At 49.3% G+C, this 20,571-nt stretch overlaps 1 long non-coding RNA gene across 1 annotated transcript in view; it reads left to right on the forward strand.

Moving 5' to 3' along the window:
• Window positions 1-15,365: 15,365 nt before the first annotated feature.
• Window positions 15,366-20,571, forward strand: part of LOC146197460 (uncharacterized) — a 36,630-nt gene continuing 31,424 nt past the window's right edge. The window contains exon 1 of the long non-coding RNA XR_014706205.1: window positions 15,366-15,429. This is a non-coding gene — a long non-coding RNA (uncharacterized LOC146197460). The remainder of the gene's footprint in view (window positions 15,430-20,571) is intronic.

Here is a 20,571-nt window from a genome sequence, read left to right on the forward strand (position 1 = left end):
TGGACGTGACGCATGTCGTTAGCCACGCAGTTTTATCTGCATTATGGAAGCCGAACCTGAGCAACGCCACCTTACTTGGGGAATCATGAGAAATTAGTGCAGGTTTAACACGGTATTTCTAGTTGGAATTATTATATGCTTTAGGCTTTAGGTGACGTTGCATTAACGATGATTCTCCGTAATGTTGCACGAAATGATAAGAAATTGAAGATATGTTTGGAATTCCAGGGCCTCCCTAGTAGTAACTGATCATGCAATCGCCCACTAACCTAACCTAACGTCATCGGCGCAGCATCACGAGCTGCGTGCAACTCTCCCATATTTTTATATTCTGTTGAGACAATCATAACCCTGTTCAGCTCTGCACAGTACTGCGCTGCGCTGTTTTGTTGTCTTGCTGTTATTATTTTTTTCGTGTGCTGGTTTGTTAGTGGGCTGCTTTTTTCGTGCGCTGTTTAATGCATGCGGCCTGCGGTTTTGACGACATGCTGTCGTTTAGCTCTGCTGCTTTGTCGCCAGGCTGTTTTTTAGCTGCGATGTTTTGGCGTTGCGTTGTTTCTGGCGTGTTGTTTTATCGTGTACTGTCCTTTCGTGTTTCCTGTCGATAACCGACGTGACGAACTGCGCCGAAAAAGCGCTGTATACATGTCGTAGCTCGCACAGCCGAGGCGTTCCCACATGCATCTCCGCCATGCTGCCGTGGAAACCGCTTGTCGTCCCCCTGCAGGTGCATTTGTGTTATTAAACTTTACTTCGATATATTGCACGAGCCAGAGAGGAATGTCAAATTGGAAGTATGCCTCGTCTCTGATTGATTGACTGATTAAAACTTTTAATGTCCACCGATTTAGGAGGCCCCTGAGGAATAAAAAGTCCGAGGATTCTGATTTGCTGGAATTTTGGTCGACGGCAAAACCGTACCAAAAGTCCAGCAAATCAGAATCCTCGGACGTTTTATTCAAGATGACGGGTATAACGACGGAACGATAAAAAAAAAAAAAAAAAGCTCACTGCCTCGTCTCTGAGTTTAATTGTGACGCCTGACTGGCCGCTTTGCACGGTCAGTACAACGACTCGACTGCGCTGTACGCTCTTCAGTGTTGGAGTGCGGATAGAAAAGAAACAAACCAGAAGGCGAAACAATGAAAGAACTAAAACAAAAGCAGATGGGCCACACAGAAGCGGCCCTGCACTGTGTGTCGATGCCCAACAGCGCCGCATCAGTCGGCAAGAGTCGGTCATTCACGAGTGAGCGTGCGCATGCCTTGCACGGTTCCGTGGTCATCGCCGCGCTTCCCTGGCTCCTCTCGTACAGGGACCACAACGGCTTCTCCTCAGCCGCCCATTCACCTTTGTGCGCTCAGTGGCGCCGCTCCATTGTCTCGAGGCGCTCAGCCGCCTGTGACCAAGCGGGGGCGAGAGACCAGGCTCCGGAAACAAAAGCGCTTTCTCTCTCTCTGAGCGTGCCTTTTATTAAACGACCAGAAGAAGAAGACGATGTGCAGAGGAGAAGCTGGGGCTTCGGACGCGTGAACGGGAATCAACGCTGCGGCTACCACACGGCCTCTTCCCACCTTGCGCGTGCGGGGTACAGCAACAAGCGACGCAGCAGCAACGCATCATCCGAGCGCAGTGGCATTTCTCGTACATATATATATATTTTTTCTATGCGCGCCAGGCATAGGCGCGAAACGTCTGACGTGAAAAGTGTAGCAACACGTGAGAGGCGCGTGACGTTCGCTCCGCGGAGTTGAGCGCGCTGCCCGCTCTGGTGCGCGCCAGAGGGAAGCGGCATGCCATCGGACGAGTGGACGTAGTTTGCAACACGTTGGGTTTTAATAACGTCGCTCAACACCACAGTGATCGCCTGAAGTTCATTCAGACCCATTAGCGCAGTGTTAGGGCGCTTTTACAAATCGCCTCCGTTAAAATGTGGCCGTTGCGGCCTCGATTCAACCACGTGACATTGGGCTCTAGCCACGATCCACCCTAGTGGGAATATGCGGTGCAGAAAAAGGGCTCTTCACTGTACGTTCCCGCCGCGGCCTCAGTCCACGAAACGGCATTTTTTTTTTCTTTTTGCCGACCGAGATGCCAGACACGCGGTTTAAAAATTGAGAGCACTGCAGAGATCTGCATTGGAGGAATACGAAAGCATGTGCGTTGGCTGCTCTATAGTAGCACGTAGTGTGTTATGACAGCACTTTTGAGAGTCATGACTAGACGTTAGTCATGGGCATGATTTTGACTGACTTGCATAAGTCGCGGACTCCATAGTCATGCACATTGAATCTCCGATCTGACTGACTCAAGACAAGTGACTATCACTGTAATGACTCACATGACTATAGGCATGAGATGACATTTATATACGACTTGTCATATTGCATACAAAATCATGACTGCCAGTCTCACTTAACGTGCCTTATATCAAACGCAACATTTCGCGTCTATTTCGCTTCCATGTTTTGCTTCCACGTTTTCCGGACACGTTTTCGTAAACATAGCCTAGTAATTAAGGTTTTCGCCTTAATAAAATGGAGCTGAGGTGTGTCGTTTGCAAACGCGCGCCTTTTTTCACAAATTCTAGTTAGCTAACACTAAACTTGCATTCAGCTATTTAGGCTTTGTACGTGTGATGCCTAGGCTCGCGCAGCAGCAACGTTCGTGCGAGCTCAAATAAGGCGTCGGCAGGACTACCGAGCCATCTTCAGGCAGTCGTCCTGCGGGAGGCGAGGCTGGGTCGACCTCCTTTAGCGCGTCTCTCGTTCCTCTTTACCCCGCCGTCCTTCTGCGGCTTTCCTTGTCACCTCGGGACCTTTCTTCCCGTTCTCAGAACCCTCGCCATCCTCGCAACAGCGTCCGTGTAGCCATCATTAGCACGTCGTCCCTGCATTCCAGCGTGTTGTTCAGCGCCCCTTCTTCGCATCCAGTTTTCGGACAAAAGGCGACATTGAGCAGGCAAAATTGTGGAGAGGTTCGTGGCTCCCGGATCACCGCGCAACCCGGATCCCAAGTTCCTGCACAGGCAGTAGCCATCATACTAGTATGTCGGGTGGTGTTTCGCAACCTGTGGCAGATTATGATGTATGCTAATGAGCATGCGCGTCGGGACATCGAAAAGAAATCCGAAGCACATATGATTCGAATTTGGCCTAAGCATGCTAATTCGCACGTCTTCTATTATTTTTTTTACTTGTCCCCGCAAAAACACCCCAATTTTGTTCGCCCATCCCCAACCCTTGCATCTAAACGATATTGCCATCGGTTACCTATAACTTTCCCGCAGTTGATTTTGATTATATATATATATATATATATATATATATATATATATATATATATATAGTATAACTCGCGCTAGTTGTCTGACCCAGTATTCCTGTCTTTTAAAGCTACATTTATCGTCTGCCTTTCCACAGTTTGCTCGTCACGTTTCTGGCCTATATATATGTTAATGCCGCCGATACAGCTGTTATCGCGTGATATTTAGCTTTTCCAGATTGTTATTTTGATAACTGTACGAAATACCTCGCTTCAGTCTGTGCAAAAGGTGTGTACAAAGGCGGATGCTATATATACATAAAATATATTAGGTGACTAATAAGATTGTCAGCTAACTTTTTTATTTTTAGTGATGAAGATATATACTGCGAAACTGAAGGCTTTCGAGATCAAAGTGGGCCCAGTTTATAAATATTCTTTACTGGAAATGTAGGTTCGAATCCATCATCATCATCAGCAGCAGCAGTTTGATTACCCCCACTGCGGGATAAACGTCTCCGAGTCCCGTAGCCCTCCAATTATCCGTGCCAGCTGTGACCATTATCTCCACAAAGTCCATAATAATTATTCAGCCATTCCCACCTCTACCCCTTGAATTCGACTTGACTCTGATTTACTAGCTTCTGACCCACTCTGCTCGATCGTTTCCTGCCTCTTAACTCTACACTTACCATTTGCTGCTCTTTAGCACAATTCGTTGTCCTCACTGTAAGTTGAATCATCTTCTTTGGCCTCCAAATCTCAGCGCCATCGATGAGCACCGTTAAGATGTTGTTGTTTATGCTCTTCTCTTGAGAGGTACTGGACAATTAATTGCCATTCGTGATTTGAGATCACTTGTCAAATGCGCTCCACAACAATGTTATTCGTTTCAGCATTTCGCCTTCGTGATATAGATCTGAGGTCGATATACCCGCCAAGTAGACGCTGTTGTGCTGTATGAGTATGACCCTTAGCTCACGTCACCCGTTTCGTGATCGATAGCTATCTGCTCCCTTGGCGGCAGCGATGAAATCGTGTCAGCGTCGATTAGATGAACAAAGGCGTCTTTGTACACTATTTACAGATTTACGGGACACCGTTGACAGCAAATCGGCACGGGGGCCGAGGGACACTCTAGACACAACTGTCGCACAGTGACCCCTCCTTGCGAGCGGCACGGCACTCGACGAACGCTCGTGAAGATCTGTCTCTACAGTGTTGCCACGGTCAGCTGGATTTTCCCAGGTGTCAACAGATAACTTCCCTTTTTTTCCCATGAAATATCTTTTTCGTGAAAGAATAATTTTAGAGTGAAGATCTGCAATCAATTTCATTGGAAAAGTAGCTGAATAAAATAAAATATAAATCTCACGCAAAATGTTCATCAAAGGGACAGTTCTTCATGGAGCCTTCTCGAAGCTATCTGTGTAGGCTGACACTACCCGTAGAGTTTCCAGATATATGCTATTTAGAAAATCTATAACGTTGCAGCCTGCGCTAACCCGTCCCTACTAGCGACCCCGCACTTTTTCTCCAACTTAATTACCCCCTTGTCTACTCCGCACCCCTGGACCGAGGCCTGATCGTGTCCACGGCACAATGACAAAAATTTCAATCTTTTTTTTGTCTTGGCTGCAGAGCCACAGAAAGTTGATCGGAATGTATCTGAATGAGTTCCGGGGATCAGTATACGTGAAAAGATATCATACACTTGACTATGGGAAGTTAACGCTGTCCCATCCAGACCTTCCTAAAAGTGAATCGGGAATGCCACACTCTGACACTTGTACGGTGTGCCACACCGGCAATTGATTGGCTTTGCACCCACGAAAGGCCAGGCAGGAAAGCGAAGATGGACCGAAATTCTGCTTCCCAAAATGGTCAGCTTGACGTTTTCATTGTCTCTCGACATATTTTCCACAGGAAACATATATGTAACCAGTTTTCAGCAACACGTTGTCCATCGACGCTTCCTGGCAATGCGCCGCTGTCTTGTAGAGCAGCACCGGGGCTTGCGAAGGGACGTTAGCAGGAGAAGCTTGACGTTCGGTTGGGCGGAATACGGGCGGCTTGCACGGGCACAACAACGCCTTCCGTTATCACTTCTGATGTCTGGCTACATATCGTAAACTGCTGTTCCATTTGTTGAATATTACCATATGACCTTAGTCTTGACGAGGCGACGGGAGTTGCACTGACCGCTTCGCTCATTTCTGGACAGGTCTTGGTCAGGCTACGTGCAAGGAAGTAGGTTATAGCCTCGACTTTCCGAGAAGCCGTGAAGAACGAGCAGTGAGCCGCGTCAACTTGTGCAGCTGTACGCACAGTATTAAGCCAATTTTGACAACTGGAAGTAAGAAGCTCGTTACCGTCCTGTAAATAGTATATGTAGGTATACTATAATTAGACTACTACTACTAGTTAGTGTTCTATATAAAGTTCAATTCGCCTCTCTCCGAGTGCCATTTTTCATAGGGCTTCCCTATATTATTCGTTGTCATCTGCCAAGTTGATCTCGAAGAGCTGAGGTGAATAGCCTTGAACTTTACTCTAGTGTTCTGCTTGGCCTAAGTCCTTTTTATGACTGGGCCCTCGAACTACTTAGCACGACTATGCTATTAGCAAATAAGAGGTCATTAAGGTATTCTTCATCAGTTTTTTTTTTTTTTCCTCAAGTGTTGCTAATCCAAGTCTTTGAATATCTGCACCGGAGAGAGGAACAGCCCTTGCAAGCCCAGCTGCAGAAGCTGTTTCCACACCGCTGTATGATAGCGCGCACTCGCGCCTTTGAAGTGCAGTCGCGCGACGTGAGCGTGCGTCCGCCGCCGCCACTTGTGCAGGCTAATCTGTCGAGACTCGAGAGCCGTCCGCCTCCACAGAGGCGTCCCTCGGGGCTGCTTGTATCCTTTCGATAAACGACAAGCGCTCGAGTCAGGGCTCGTTTACCTGCGGTTTCCACTCGAGTGAGACGTTCGATAAGGCGACACGGCACTCGAAACGCTGTGTATGATGTGCTCCAAGTGAAGCACCCCGCAGACAGGAGCCGCGCACCTTTCGAAGAGGAGGGCGCGGGAGCGTACATCGTTCTCCAGATTGCAATGGGTTCTGTCTGGGCTCCGGGCGACTTCCTTCAAAGGCTACTGTCTGTAGCGTCTCGCCACCGTGTTTTCCAGACGACAACATCGAGGCCCGCGCGTGCAGCGCCGTGTCACGTGCCACGTCAGCACTCTGCAGACTAAAACCTGTTGTTTATCAATTAGCTCTGGCTGGTATACTTCTAAACGTGACGTTAGCTGTGTACTCGACGAAAACCCTGCACTGTCTTTCATTTGTTTGCTCGCCAGGCGTCGCGCTAACTCCACTAGAAGACTCCATATAGAGTATTTCTGATCTGAGACGCTGATAACTGGAAAGCGCGATCAAGATTGCGGTTACCATGCACTGGAACCCAGCTCCGAAGCCTATATGTCGGTTCGGAAAAGCGTAAAACAGTGATTTCGGAATGAGGCATCACTGTAGAAGTCCGCTCTGTGTGCCCAAACTTTGTCCGACTGTCCTGCAGCAAGCAGCACATTGGACCATATGCATGATGCTTAAAGCGTCCATGCACGGGGGCCGAAGTGCAACGCCACCAGCTTTCCCCGTAGGTAATAGTAAGAAAATCCATGTAAACACCAGCGTCCAAAGTGCCACTTTCTGCTTTTCTTTTTTATTTTCTTTTTTTCAAATCACGAATGAGTCATCTGCCGCGGCGGCTCAGTGGTGAGGGCGCTCGGCTGGGCTAAACCAACGACGCGTATTCGACCCCGGCCGCGGTGGCCGCTTTTCGATGGAGGTTATACTAAGCAAGGTGCCTGTGTACACTGCGATGGCAGTGCATGTTAAGGGACTCCAGGCGGTCGAAATTTCCACAGCGTTTTACTACGGCATAGCCTGTGTCGCAATCAGACACGAAATTAACCGTTTATATAAAAAACCAAACCACCCGGTATTCTTGAACTGAAGATGGTCCCAGCAATTTGCTCGGCATTCCAATAAGGGCTTTGTTATACAACCATCATGAAGCATGCGAGGCGCCAACACGCTTTTGGGCGGCGTTTCGGCACTGACGCAACAATAAGACACGCGCCGCTACCCGCGCGCACGCCGCACGTCGAGAGCGCGCGCGGTTTGGCAAGATCGTGAGCTGTTGAACGCCGCCTCGAAACAAAGAAAGGGAAAGAGGCGCGCGTGATGCGGGGGAGAGGGCCAAGTTGCGCGCGTGCGACCGAAGCGGCACGGACGACATCAGGGGCGCCGCGAGGTCGCTGATGTGGCGAGCTTGGGAGAATCGCTCGATTGTTCTCCCGTCTTGGCGGCGACGTCTTCGAGGCGACTTTCAAGCCTCCAGTCGCCAGGTGTACCGCGTTTTCTCCTCTGCTATAAGTGTTGCTCCTCTAACGGTGCATCGTTGGAATGGTCGGACTGATTATGACTTAGAACACTGCCGGAGACGCAGATACTAAATGGTCAAATAAAACATTGCTGCTAATCAAATGAAAACGGATAACTTCCATTTACTCGAGTAATTATCAACGGTGTCGGGCCAGTAAAGTGGGTAGTGAAAAATAATTTGTTAATTGCTGCATTTTGACTAAGACTTGTTGCGGCGAAAGCTCACGCCTCTGTCTGTGGTTGTGCCCTTACGACGGACCGATAGGTTAACAACCGACCAGGGGCGCGAACCCAGTGTCATTTGAATAAGTTAAATAAACTCACTTATTTGTGCATTTACCTACCGAAGGCCAACTGCCGAATAACTACGAGGCATGACATAACGCATGACGGAATGCTGATTTATTTCGTCATTTCCCGGGTCACTTTGCCCCCAATGACATCTCGTTGCCGGGCTACTTTGAAACATGCATGTGTTATGTATGACGTGACTGAACCACTGCGGCAAGTGCGCGACTCAATTACCCGCAAACAAATGTTGCCACACGCGGGAAACGCTTATAGTATGCGTAATGATCAGACCAGGCTACAAGCGAGCGTGCATAGCCTAAAGCCTAGTTTTCTATCTGCGGAGTCAACAACAGTGGCGTGTTCGCAGAATTTGCATGAATGAGACTTAATCACTTGACGAAAAAAGAAAGAGGCAAAAAACAAACGAACAAGAACTCCGCATTCTTTTAAAATGATATCCTGACATCTTGCACGTATTTGAGGAGGCCAGTGCCATCTTTTACATTTTCACTGAATACAAATGGTCGTCGCAAAATATTACCTACTGTCAAAGAATTGGTGGCACCCTTTGTCTATAAAACTACTGCATTCTCGTTTCTGTAAGCCAATTATGTCCACGCAGCCTGCATACGTGTCCGTGGGTCGGGTGTTGCAAAAGCACAAGAGTACGTGCTCGTTTTTCCAAGTCTTTCCCCTGGTTGCCTCCCCGTGCTCGATCGGGAGTTTATAGGCACGTGCCGCTTGTTTTGGCCGTTTTTTTTTTTTTTTATTCTTCCCTTTCTGAAATCCACTCATACTATGAACAAAATCGTGTCTTTTCTTTTGCCTCTTGCAACGTGTGCACCAACAGGACCAAATCTTTTGCGTATGTGCTTGCTTTTAACCATTAGCACCTTCATGGCGAAAACAGCTGCCCGTTGGCGTCGAAAGTACGCGTCGACCGTTTGATGCCTTGCATTCTCGGAAATCCACGATGATGCCTCATGGCAGGTGGCATTAGGGGAGTGTCCACTTCTCCGACTGCAAGGGTACGTGGTGGTCCAAGGACCGGAGGGTAGTTGACATTAGCGAGCATTAACATTGCATGCGTCTCTCATTTAGGTGATACCATATAATAATGTACCACGCTGTAGAAAACTAACGTATATGCCACATGAATCTCATTGGTAGTCTGTTATTTTTGTTTTTAAAATTAATATGTCGGCCTTGCAGTGTCAGAGTGTGGTGTGTATATACGTCATCCCTCCTTTGTATGGGAAATATACTTGATGTGCTTTCCGCGTATGCGTGTGTGTTTGTGCGGGCGTGCTTGCATGTTCCTCAGAGGAAAAGACAAAACCGTAAGCTTCCCTGGAAGGCCACTGCGTCTGCGTCGCCAAACTATTTTTCAAATTGTCACTGATTAGACTCTTACATTCGTCTTGAAACGCTTGCTTAATCCAATGAATTGCGTTTATTTTAATGTGTTTCTAATTCATAGAATTGTTATCTTGTAGAATGGGAGTATACATCCGTGAAAAGCCTTCGTATTCATTTTGTGTTTGTTATTGTCATCTGTTAATCTGCTTTTGTCTCATTCGCTAAGTTTACCTAATGGCTACGCTAGGCTTTGAACGGACCTGCCATGTCTTGGCGATGACCTCGTGTAATCGCCGAATGCCTGATATCTAACTTTGAATGTATTTGCAAGAGTTGGTAATTACACTAATCAGAGAAGCCGTAGCACTAATTTCGACCTCTAGGTGCTCTTTATCGTGCTTCGATATGCGTCAAAAACACGCATTGTGTGTGTGTGTGTGTGTGTGTGTGTGTGTGTGTGTGTGTGTGTGTGTGTGTGTGTGTGTGTGTGTGTGTGTGCGTGTGTGTGTGTGTGTGTGTGTGTGTGTGTGTGTGTGTGTGTGTGTGTGTGTGTGTGTGTGTGTGTGTGTGTGTGTGTGTGTGTGTGTGTGTGTGTGTGTGTGTGTGTGTGTGTTTCGTGCATGACATCACTGATGTAATTTCTACCAGTTTCAGGATGGAACAACAGTTTCCGATAGGTAGCGAGGTGCTCCAAGCGGTAAAGTAGTCTACTTAGTGCAGGTGGTGACCGCAGATCCGGAGCATGTGAATGAAATAACTAGAAGAAAAACAATGAAGCAGTGCGCATTTCGCAGGCACTCTCAGATCATGAATGTCATGTGACCAGTATCCAAGAACTGAATACTGTAAAACAGCTGTGTCTTAATGGTACATGGCAGAAACGTGAAAGCTAACGAAAAGGGTTTTGCTTAAATCCAGGACAATTCAGCGACTTATGAAAAGGAAAATTATTTCAGTAACATTAAGAGAAAGGGCGAGAGCAGAAAGGGCCAGGGCACAAACGCGGATTCATAATGTCACCAAGAAACCGAGAATTCTTCGTTTTTCTCTCGTCGGAAAAAAAAAAAAAAAAAACAAAAACAAAAAACAAATGAACGGGGCTTAGCATGGCTTTCTCCGTCTTCTATCTGATGGTCACAATTTGAGCCGAGTCTTGCGCACCACTAGTGAACCCGTGTTAACGACGCCACCGTTACTCGGCAAACTTCGAAATTTCTCACGATGTTGCTCGATTCACGGCTGCGTCTAATACGCTGCAAAACGCGGCAACCCAGGACCGCTGTGCCGGATCGAAAGAACAGGCCTCTCTGGCGCCATCGACAGGCCTCGGTGGTGGGTGTCGGTCGCAGCATGCGAGATATCTCTTGACGAGCCGCTGGCTCAGGAGGAACGAGGAGGACACCACCGGCGGCACACATCGTGGACCGGCCGCCCTCTGACCCGCTCGCTGCCGCCGCACAACGCTGCGACGCCCCATTGTGCCGCGCGACAGCTCGTGGAAGCCGCAACAATGAGACGAGCGTGGCGGCGGTGACCGCGCTGCCCTGTTGCGCATGCATCGCAAGCACATCGCGCGCACGCTACACCGACCAGGCGTCACCCCAGAGGCGCGCCGGTATGGGTCCCAGTCCTTCCCTTCCTACGAGGAAGAGCGGCAGAAGACCCATTGTCCAGGGAGCTCTGCTGCAGGCATTTGCTGCTGTGTGGATCAGTGCGCAGCCCAGTTTTTCAAGTGTTCATCTTCCGTGGCTTGAGAGGACGGGCGCCGCGAGCGATTTTCTAGTTTATGACCTAGACGAGGGAAACTGTAGTGCATTTTAATTTGCTTTTAATTATTAATTTCGTTATGTTCCGATCCTTGGCTTGCAGTTTCGGTCGCCTCCAGTTGTGCGTGGAAGAGCGCGTAAACAGATAGCCGCCGGAAAACAACCGATACATTCCGTACGAACTTGCAAGTTTTTTCTTAATTTTATTTCTTTTTGCAGTTCGCAGGGGTCGAGCGGATGCAGCTAGCACAGAACCGGGTTAACTGGAGAAATATGGGAGAGGCCTTTGCCTTGCAGTCAGGCTGATGATGATGATTTCGTTTTGCCCATCCAAGCTCGATTCTTTGCTATGCACCTGCTATAATTCCACAGGCACGGTGAGGACGCTACAGGCAAAAACACCCATTGCCCTCCGGGTCATCGGACACTCCAGCTACACGTGCGTAAAGAGCGAGCGGAGGGAGGGACGACCGTTCCGCCAGACTACAGTGACGCAGACGAGAGTCAGTTGTGTCCCGCACCTGGGGAGCCTTTGGCTCTTCTCTTCTGCACTGACTCAGGTGCGTCGGGTCAGCCGGACACCTGCGGCCTACGCGCCGTTGGTGCCGCTGCGAGTGACGCGGGGACGTGTCCAGGCAAGCGTGGCAGCGCATGCCTCTGCCCGTTCTGCTTCTTGCCGAAGAGAAAGTGCACGCGCAAATCTGTTGGCGACGTTCGTTGCGTGCAGCTTTGTGCCGCAGTGACTTCGCTCTCAGTCGCTCTTTATGTTTATTTTCCTTTCTAGAGCGAAGCACACCGTAGACGCTCCAGTGGTTCCGCGCGTCAGCTCCGTGCCTCTGACTGCGTGTACTTTTGAAGTGCGTTTTGTGCAGCGAGGCCTGCTTTATGCATCAGTGAGTGCACCTAGTTAAAGCGTGCTATACCGGCCTTCACGGACAGGTAAATTAATCGGCTCTTGAATGCAGGTCGGTTCGTTTATCCGTTTTTCTTTCTTTCTATCTCACCAAGGACGCAACAAATTCCGTAATGTTGTTCAGTGTAGATCTGGACAACACACCACAAATGAAAACGAATAGGGAACCAAAGCTGGAGTTTGCTCCGCGACGCCAGCGCTCGGTTTCCAGCGGAGCGGAACTACAAAACCTACGCGCATCCGCGCCCGCTCTGCGGGCGGCTGTCTGCGGAGTCTGCGCAGCCCACTCGCTCGGGAGCGCGTGCTACAGGCAGCCGCACGTGCACGCGGAGCGGGAGAAGGAGAGTGAGGACGAGGGGGGATGGTCGTGCGTCTGTGCGCACAAAGCCGGCGCTCTTTGCCAGTGGTGTTTCTTATTTTTGCTTTTTTTTTGTGCCCCGGCTGACATAGAGGCTGGCTGGAGGCACGCTTTTTATCGGTGATTTCGAAAGTGAGAAATTATGATTAATTGATCGCCGCGGACATTGTTTTCAAAGAGCGCTTGTTGGCAGGCTCAGACAAAAAAAAAAAAAACATGAACGCGAATTCGGTACTCGAAGGCAGAGGCAAGCGACAGGTATTTTGAAGGACTTGAGGCGGCACCTCTTGATGTCTCTTCCATGTTGCTCAGAGAATGAAGGGTCCAGCCTTCTCGTTGAGAATTGATACGCGTGGTTGGGGAGCTTCCTTTCCATTTGTGACTGCTCACTTGAAAGGGGCCTATTCAACTCTTTGGGGACAGACGTGTTAGGCGATGCTGCCGGCGCCGTGGTGCCTGCTTTCGGCGCGTTTTGGACGCGTTCTCAACAAGGGCACAAAGAATGCCGCCTTACCCTTTGGTTCCTGCTGACAGCGGTCAGGGGGAGTTCGCTGCTGTGGCGCTGCCATCCGAAATCAATGACTTATCTACCTTTAATGATGAGAGGTTTCTTAACGACCTGGATCACTGACGAGAAGCCGAGGCATGCCATTCTTTCGGCAGTTTCCTCTCTCCGCGAGACGAAGAGCGAGGAAATGCCTGAGGACTTTTCATGTAGGCGGTGACATCTCTGCAAGTAAACCTTTGTCTTCTTAATTCCACAGCTACGCTGTGCAATCCCTAGTTCAGTTATCTCCTCTAGCGAATGCGCAGTTTTGAGCTCCCGAAGCAGGATTGCGTATGAGGATAGGACGATTAACGTATGTGTTTTCCCTTTATAAGCGCCGAGTGATGGCATTAATGGCATATATCTGTTTCTTGAGGCCGACTTGGTTCCGCGATGGCTGCTGCGGCACCGCCAGTTACAAACAGAGGTGCGAGATACGAGCGGTACGAGATACCTAAAAAAAAACCGACGACCATCGTTTCAACCCGAAAGAGAGAAAAGCACTTTCACGAGTTTTGCGAAAAAGCGCGCCGTCACTTTTTCATTCCAGTTTTTTTTTTTTTTCTTGCCCCCTTTGTTGGAGCGCGACGGCGGCCAGAATGCGGCCGGAGGAGGAGAGAAACAACCGAGCGCGCGCGCGCAAACACGTGCTGGAGAGCAGCGCGGAGCAGACGACAGCAGGAGCAGACGACGCGGCCGCACTGCGCGTAGGTTTTGACGGGGTCTCCATGGAGGGCGCTGACGCACAGAGCGGCGCAGCGCCCCCTGGCCCAGGTTTTCTCCCCTATAGCTTTTTCTCTTAAAAAGAAGAAAGAAACCTTCACTTCGCAGCCCTGGTATAGATGGCGAGCTCTTCCACTCCTTTATACCAACGGTGATTAAAGCCGTTGGTTTAAATTGTTTTTGCTGAGTGTGTCTGACTCTGACTTGGTTTCGTTGGATGGTCATTGCTTTGGATAAGGCGTCTGCTACATTTTAATTTTTTGGGAAGGAAAAATTTTATGAGCCTTATCCGCGGGTGATAAAAGGGTTGTGCGAGATTGCTGCAGGTCATGTGCTTGGGTGCGACGGAGGAATTTCGGCTCTTTGTTTGGTTTGGTTTGGTTTGGTTTGGTTTGTGGGGTTTAACGTCCCAAAGCGACTCAGGCTATGAGAGACGCCATAGTGGAGGACTCCGGAAATTTCGACCACCTGGGGTTCTTTAACGTGCACTAACATCGTACAGCACACGGGCGCCTTGCTTTTCACCTCAATCGAAAAGTGGCTGCCGAGGCCGGGATTCGATCCCGCGCCGTAACTACTGCGCCACCCCGGCGGGGTTCGGCTCTTTGTGTTTGCATTAAAAGTTGCCCGTGTGCACTTGTTTTCTGTCTTTGTGCTGTCGTCTTTGAGCTGCTGTTCCTGGGCACCGAGCAGCTGTTGATGCAGAGAGAGAGAGAGAGAGAGGCCACGAAACGGCGTAAACTACTGCTGAGCGTGGCACTGCTTGAAACGATTTGTCTCTCTGTGCGCGAGAACGTAGTGAATAGTTAATTACTTTATTACTCTCAACTTGTGCTACAATTAACATGTGGCATGCTTTTTAAGGCAATGCACCTCTAGATCAACACCGTGTTTACAAACAAAGGGGGCGGGGCGCTCGCGGCGTCGCAGCCGACTGGGGGTGAAAAATAGGGTTAGCGCACATAGAAATACATGGAACCGAATATTTCTAAGCAGTTTTTTAATTTCACGAGACACCTATGATGTCCTTATTCGGTGCAGAGTAACCGTGAACATCCTAGAAGAGATCATGAAAGTATGAAATCTCATGACCGAGGCGAAGTATGTTTAAAACACCGCGAAACGTATGGGGGTGCAAGTTGGGAGGGCGGCCCATAAAAACACAAGTAAACGCAACTTACTGCAACATTCTTCTAGTTTCGCAGAGCACCAGAAGTGGTGGCAGGTCGTTAAACATTGGCCAGCGCTTTGAAGAAGTATGCTGCGTCATTGCGGAGGCGGTCTACTTTTAAAACTCCCCGAATAATATATGTTGTGAATCCGGACACCCCCAAAACGCTCATGTAGCGAAACACGTAGTTTTGTTTACAGTCTGATATGCTGCCGCATGGAGTAAATTAGCTTGACAATACTGTCCCTCAAGTGATACATCCTAGACAGAATTACATTTAAAAGGCAGTTGTCAAACGCCGTACGATAATACGGACCGAACGAAAGTCGCGCATTGCAGCAGACGATAGTGCAGCTGGCGATACGGCGATACCCACAGCGGCCGCCTCCAGCTCCGGAGCGTCTGCTATCGACAGCGCCGGTGGTGCATTGCCGTCTGCAACTGTGCGCGGTCAGTTTATCGTGCTGTGAACGGTCCCACAAGTCGTCAGACTTGCAGTACTTGCAAGGGAATGTAGTGTGCCATGCAACGGGGCGTGCTACAAGGCGTTCACCAAAAATGAGAAGGGTTCAACGCTGCTGAACCAAGTAAAATGTTGCGGTAAGTTCTATGGGTCGCCCTCCCAACTCGCACCCGCATACGTTTCGCGGTATTTTAAAAATACTTCGCCTCGTTAATGAGATTTCATATTTTCGTGATCTGTCCTAGGATGCTCATGGTTGCTATGTACCGAATAACGAGATCATAGGTGCGCCGCGAAATTTTCCGGGTTCATGTATTCCTATGGGCACTAAGCCTAGTTTTCACCCCCAACCGGCCCAGCCTGCCGACAGAAGCGCCGCACCGCATCGCGCTTGCGTCACAGATCGGTTTTGGTCTATAGTTAAAGTTCACTTGAACAAACTTCAAGGAACCCAGGGAAATTGAAAGTTCGCAGAACCGAATTGAGTGGAAAATTGTTTCTATTAGGAATACAAGAAACATTGGGCGTTCAAATCATACCTCAAACCATTCATTATTTGTCCCTACGCTCATTTGCAAGTGAAGATGCAATGGCCTTTTGTAGCACATTTGAAATAAGTACTGCGGTGGTCTTGAACTCTGTCACTGTGCCCGCGCAAGCTCTCGTGAACTTTCTCCGGCACAACGGTTTGCTGGGCAGCAAAGGCCTTCAGTTCCTACAAGCAGACCGTTGTTAACCAGCATGCATACGTACGCCTCTCTTGGAACTAAAATGTCTGGTAGGGTTGGGCTCTGACTATGGTTGTGGAGACAATTAAGCTTGCAAAGCCAGGCATATGGCCACGAAGTTATTTAGATAGCCAATTCAGTTTAAAGCTAAATGACGACCACTTTTCGTAACGCGGTAATAAGCGTGGTTTTAAACGTAAAAATAGGCAGCAAAATGTGCCGGTTGTGCTTGTTGAAGTGCTCACTAGGACCTAGGAGAACTAGAATGATGACGCGGAAAATGTTCCTAGTACTGAAATGAACAAAACGAACTTTGTTCAAATGAAGGTCGTTTGCATAGCGTTCAATGGAGATTCGGTGGGGGATTTATAAAAGTTCGTAAAACTGAATACTATTTAAAACTATATTATGCTGTATTCGGAACGTCATTGAGCTGCAGTCATCTGCTCAAGAAAGATGGCGCACCATGCTTGAGCAGATACTTGCATGGAAGCGGCGTGTGCGGGATATTTCAACCATGGGCTCGTTATTTTGACAATAGCAAAAAGACAAACACTTTTGGGGAAAACGAAAATGACTATATTGCGAACTGTCACGCAGCTAGGTTCTTACAGGACAGAATACAATTATCTTCTGCGTTCAGCCGACGCTTTCCGAGCCGCCTCTCTCTTTCCCTTTTTGCCGTCGGCGCGCCAGCCTCTTCATTCCCGACCGTCTGGCGCCGAAGTCATGACCTCACATTAATTACGCTCGTGCCTTGCATGTTTGAGCGGTGTTGACGTGGAGTGCTCAAGAGTCAAGTTTCCTTTCTTCCACGTAGCGCAATACCCTTCTCCGTGTTCGAGGCCCCAGGCTGGCGTCGCGATTTCTCTCAACGCTGCCATGTAGGTGGGCTGGCGAAGACAGCTTTGCGATGAGTCAAGCCTTGTTCCACTGCAAAGCAGACGAAAAGAGCGCCCGCAGAAGTGGCCTCAGAACAATACCTAGTTATAGATATTATAGGCCTACTCTCGAAGCAGGGGGCCACCAGCCTCCTTCCCGGTTTAATGAGAGGCGCGATAGCGAAACATTGACCTCAACCAGAAAGCTAGTGATCGATGACCAATGGCGTTGATCTTGAATCATCCTTACGCTTCGGTCAGCCGAGGACACGTGCCAAGACTGGACTGACAACGCCTGCGAACACTATGCGCACATTATTGCATTACTTTACATGGGTCAACCAGGCCGGAGCGGTCCTGGCGCCATGTTGCCTATGCCTATCTTACAACGACCCAATTCTCACCCGTCAAACTTCGACCTCAGCTATCGTTCTCGCTCGAAATGGCTCGAACTGCTCTGATTCGATCCCCTGTCCAGATCTTTTGTAATCCCCCTGAATGATTAGCACGTATACAATCCAATTAATCGGGCTTCTTTTAAGTGGAAAGAGCCAGCGACACTCCGGCGCCCACGAGGTCCTGTACCCGCGAACACAGCGTGCATTCAACGAAGGCGTAGTACGCAGTTGCACTTGCAGCGGCGGCACACCGAAAAACAACAGCGAGAACACCGGGAAGACGAACATGCAGTCGCCACCACGCGTATAGCCCCGGCCTCGCTCCCTTCCATGCATACCGTCTGCGGGTCCCTTTCACGTGTTGTACACCGTCGAAAGCGTCGAAAGCAATAACTTTTCCAAATATATCGCTAGAGTATGGAGTCGCTTTCGTTCGGAGATAAATCCCTGTCAAAGCTTTTCTTTGTCTTCAATGGTGCCGTGATGGCTCCATTATGCAGCTCAAATGAAAAGACTTTGGCTTACAAATTTTTTTTGTCAATATTGCAGCTGCATGTAACTACTAATAGGACTCTTAACTGCTATAAGGACTTGGATGTGGCGTCAATGAGAGAAGTTGTCGCTGCACATTTCAATGGAGCGTTTAGATCACTCTCTTAATTCTAGTGGACGCTTTAGGAAACGCGGGTGCTCCTCCGTTTTCTGCAAAACATTCGCGGTTGTGCATTATTGAGGAGAGTCACTGGTCTTGTAATATCTTGATCTCTCTCCTCTCCACATCGTCTCCCATCGTAGCAGCGTTTACATGGACCCGACAGGAGCGGGTTGGTTCGTGCAACCACTGTCGGGTCGGATTGAGGAGCCGGGGGTAAAGTTGAGTCAACTTCGGCGCAGGGGGTGGGTTAACTCGACTTGACCCTGCTGTAGGAAGCATGTAAACTCTGTCGAGTCGAGTCAGGGAATAGCGGGAGAGGAGAACAGTATGGAAAACGTCAGGTATCCACTGAGCTATAGTGAGATAGAATATATTCTTGTTCACTATAGCTGAGGTAAAAAACTGGAATCTGATGCCATCTGCTAGTTCGTCTCGCCGCTGTAATCGCAGCTCGTCTTACGCTCGTCGGGACGGGTTCATGTAAACCCCGTAGGGTCGAGTTCACTCAACTCGACCTTCGCAATCGGGCCCACGTAAACAGGGCTTGTAACCCTCTTTCGTCCCAAGTGCAGACCCTTCAGACCGCCCCTCTCTTAACCTCACTGGCATGGTATATATCCTGCCACGCTATAGCTATGAATGGTACACCCGTTAAACCAATTTATAGGCACACTGATCCGACTGAGCTCTTCACGGTGAGGGGACCTAAAAACACTTTCACGTAGAGCCTCAAAAGAGATAGCTCTTGGCCCTTCCTTTTGGTTGGTTTAAAAATATAGCGAAATAAAGAAAAGAAAACCAATATATGAGCAGACTCAAGCAAACTGGCCACGCGCTGCTGCTTTATGCTAATTTCTACCAATTAGCCAACACTTTCGGGCCATTTAGAAGCGTCGGTCACTTGGAAAAGTCACGCATCAATAGCCAAAGCGAAATGAGCACTTTTTTTTTTTTTTTTTTTTTGCGATGCACGTGCTTGTACCTGCAGTGCGGCCCCTGGGTGCTCCGGTTACTTTCGGTTTTCGCTAATAACTATACCGGAACGCTGACAAATCTCGGACATGCGGGCAGCCTCGGGGCATGCATGCACGCGCGTCGTGGCCGCAAATTGCGCGTTCGCGGGCCGCGTTGAAAAACGCTCGCTGCCATGCAGCGCGGAGCACGCGAACGCATTCACACAAATGAACAGCCGTCCGATGAATAGGAGCGGGTTCCACTTCGATTGACACGCATCTGGGTCGATCTGCAGAGAGCGCCTTTCACGCCTCAGGTGCGCCCGCCCACAGCAGCGGCAGCACCCGTGCGGCCGGGGCACACACCGGCCGGCGGTTGACGCAGGAAGGAGAACGCACGCACAGGGCGCGGGTGACGCGCAACGCATGTTGGACTGAAGGTGGATGATAGCCGTTATCTGAAGAAAAAGCTGGCGTCGGAACTTAGACATTGCCGTCGTCGATGCTGTCGTAAGCCATTTGCTATAGGCAAAAAATCAATGACGTCACCGCGCTGATATCATGCACGTACACATGCTGACCAGTGAAAATGGAACATTACAGAGATGACGTACTCGCCAATGAAAACGTGTCATCCGCGGTCGCGGTAAAGTTTCGGGGAACGTGAATGTAAACGAAACCTACCGCTTTATTGTCCTCTCCGTAGCGCAAAACGAATCTTAGTTTACAAAAAGACTATAAAAGAAAAAATAGAATAAGCGGGTTGAACGGGTACTCCTTGACAGCACTAAGACAAGAAGTGTGGCTTTCCCTCATAACATATATGCTTTGCGGAGTATAATTGCAGACCTGCGCGCGAGGAGAGTGGCTTTTCTTCACAACATTATTGCTTTGCAGAGTAGTCACAGACCTGCGTGCAGCTCTTCTCGGAAAGCGCGAGCAGATGACGGGAACTATAAACACAACGCTCGTCACTCGGTTAAAGTCAAGCACTATGAAAGAAGATTACACAAGAGGGGTTTTTTGAACTTTTACAGGCGAGCGTAGTTCTTCCGAAACCAGGACACACAGGGCGATGAAAGTGCGCTTGCGATGTGCGACACGCGTGTCGTCGCCCCAGCACGATTCTTCAAAACTCTCCCTGTGACACTTGCTCGGGCGTCATCCTTTCTGAACATACCGCACGCAATGCAGACCAACAGGCGTGCAGAACGGAGGCGTGTTCCGTCGCCTTTCGACGAACGGCGGCCTTACGTAATATGTCCACATACATAACACGGCCGCCGGAAGCGCACGAAAGGGTGCGGCGCCAAGCCACGCTTTCACATCCGCTGACCCAGCCGCACCGCGTGTTTGGATATCGGGACCAACGCCGCTGCCGGTACTGTTTACCCATTGCTCGTTTTTTCGCAACACAACACGTTGGGAATTTATGCAGCAAATTTACGTCCATCTTCACCGCGGCGAGTCGACGTGCGCCAGTACGGCGTATACTGGAATTTCGTTTATTCAAACTCGCTTGTTTCGAACTTCCGGTTTATGCGAATTAAGGTTTTGGTCTAGTCACCATAATGTGTAATAAAGGAAGCCCCATCGGGCTTCTGCTGATGCGCACAAATTTTCAGCCCTCTTCGATTCCAGTTGAGATTTGACTGTACGCAATC

Source organism: Amblyomma maculatum, chromosome 3 (genome assembly GCF_055883805.1).
Source record: "Amblyomma maculatum isolate TAMU_Amacu chromosome 3, ASM5588380v1, whole genome shotgun sequence".
Taxonomy (NCBI): domain Eukaryota; kingdom Metazoa; phylum Arthropoda; class Arachnida; order Ixodida; family Ixodidae; genus Amblyomma; species Amblyomma maculatum.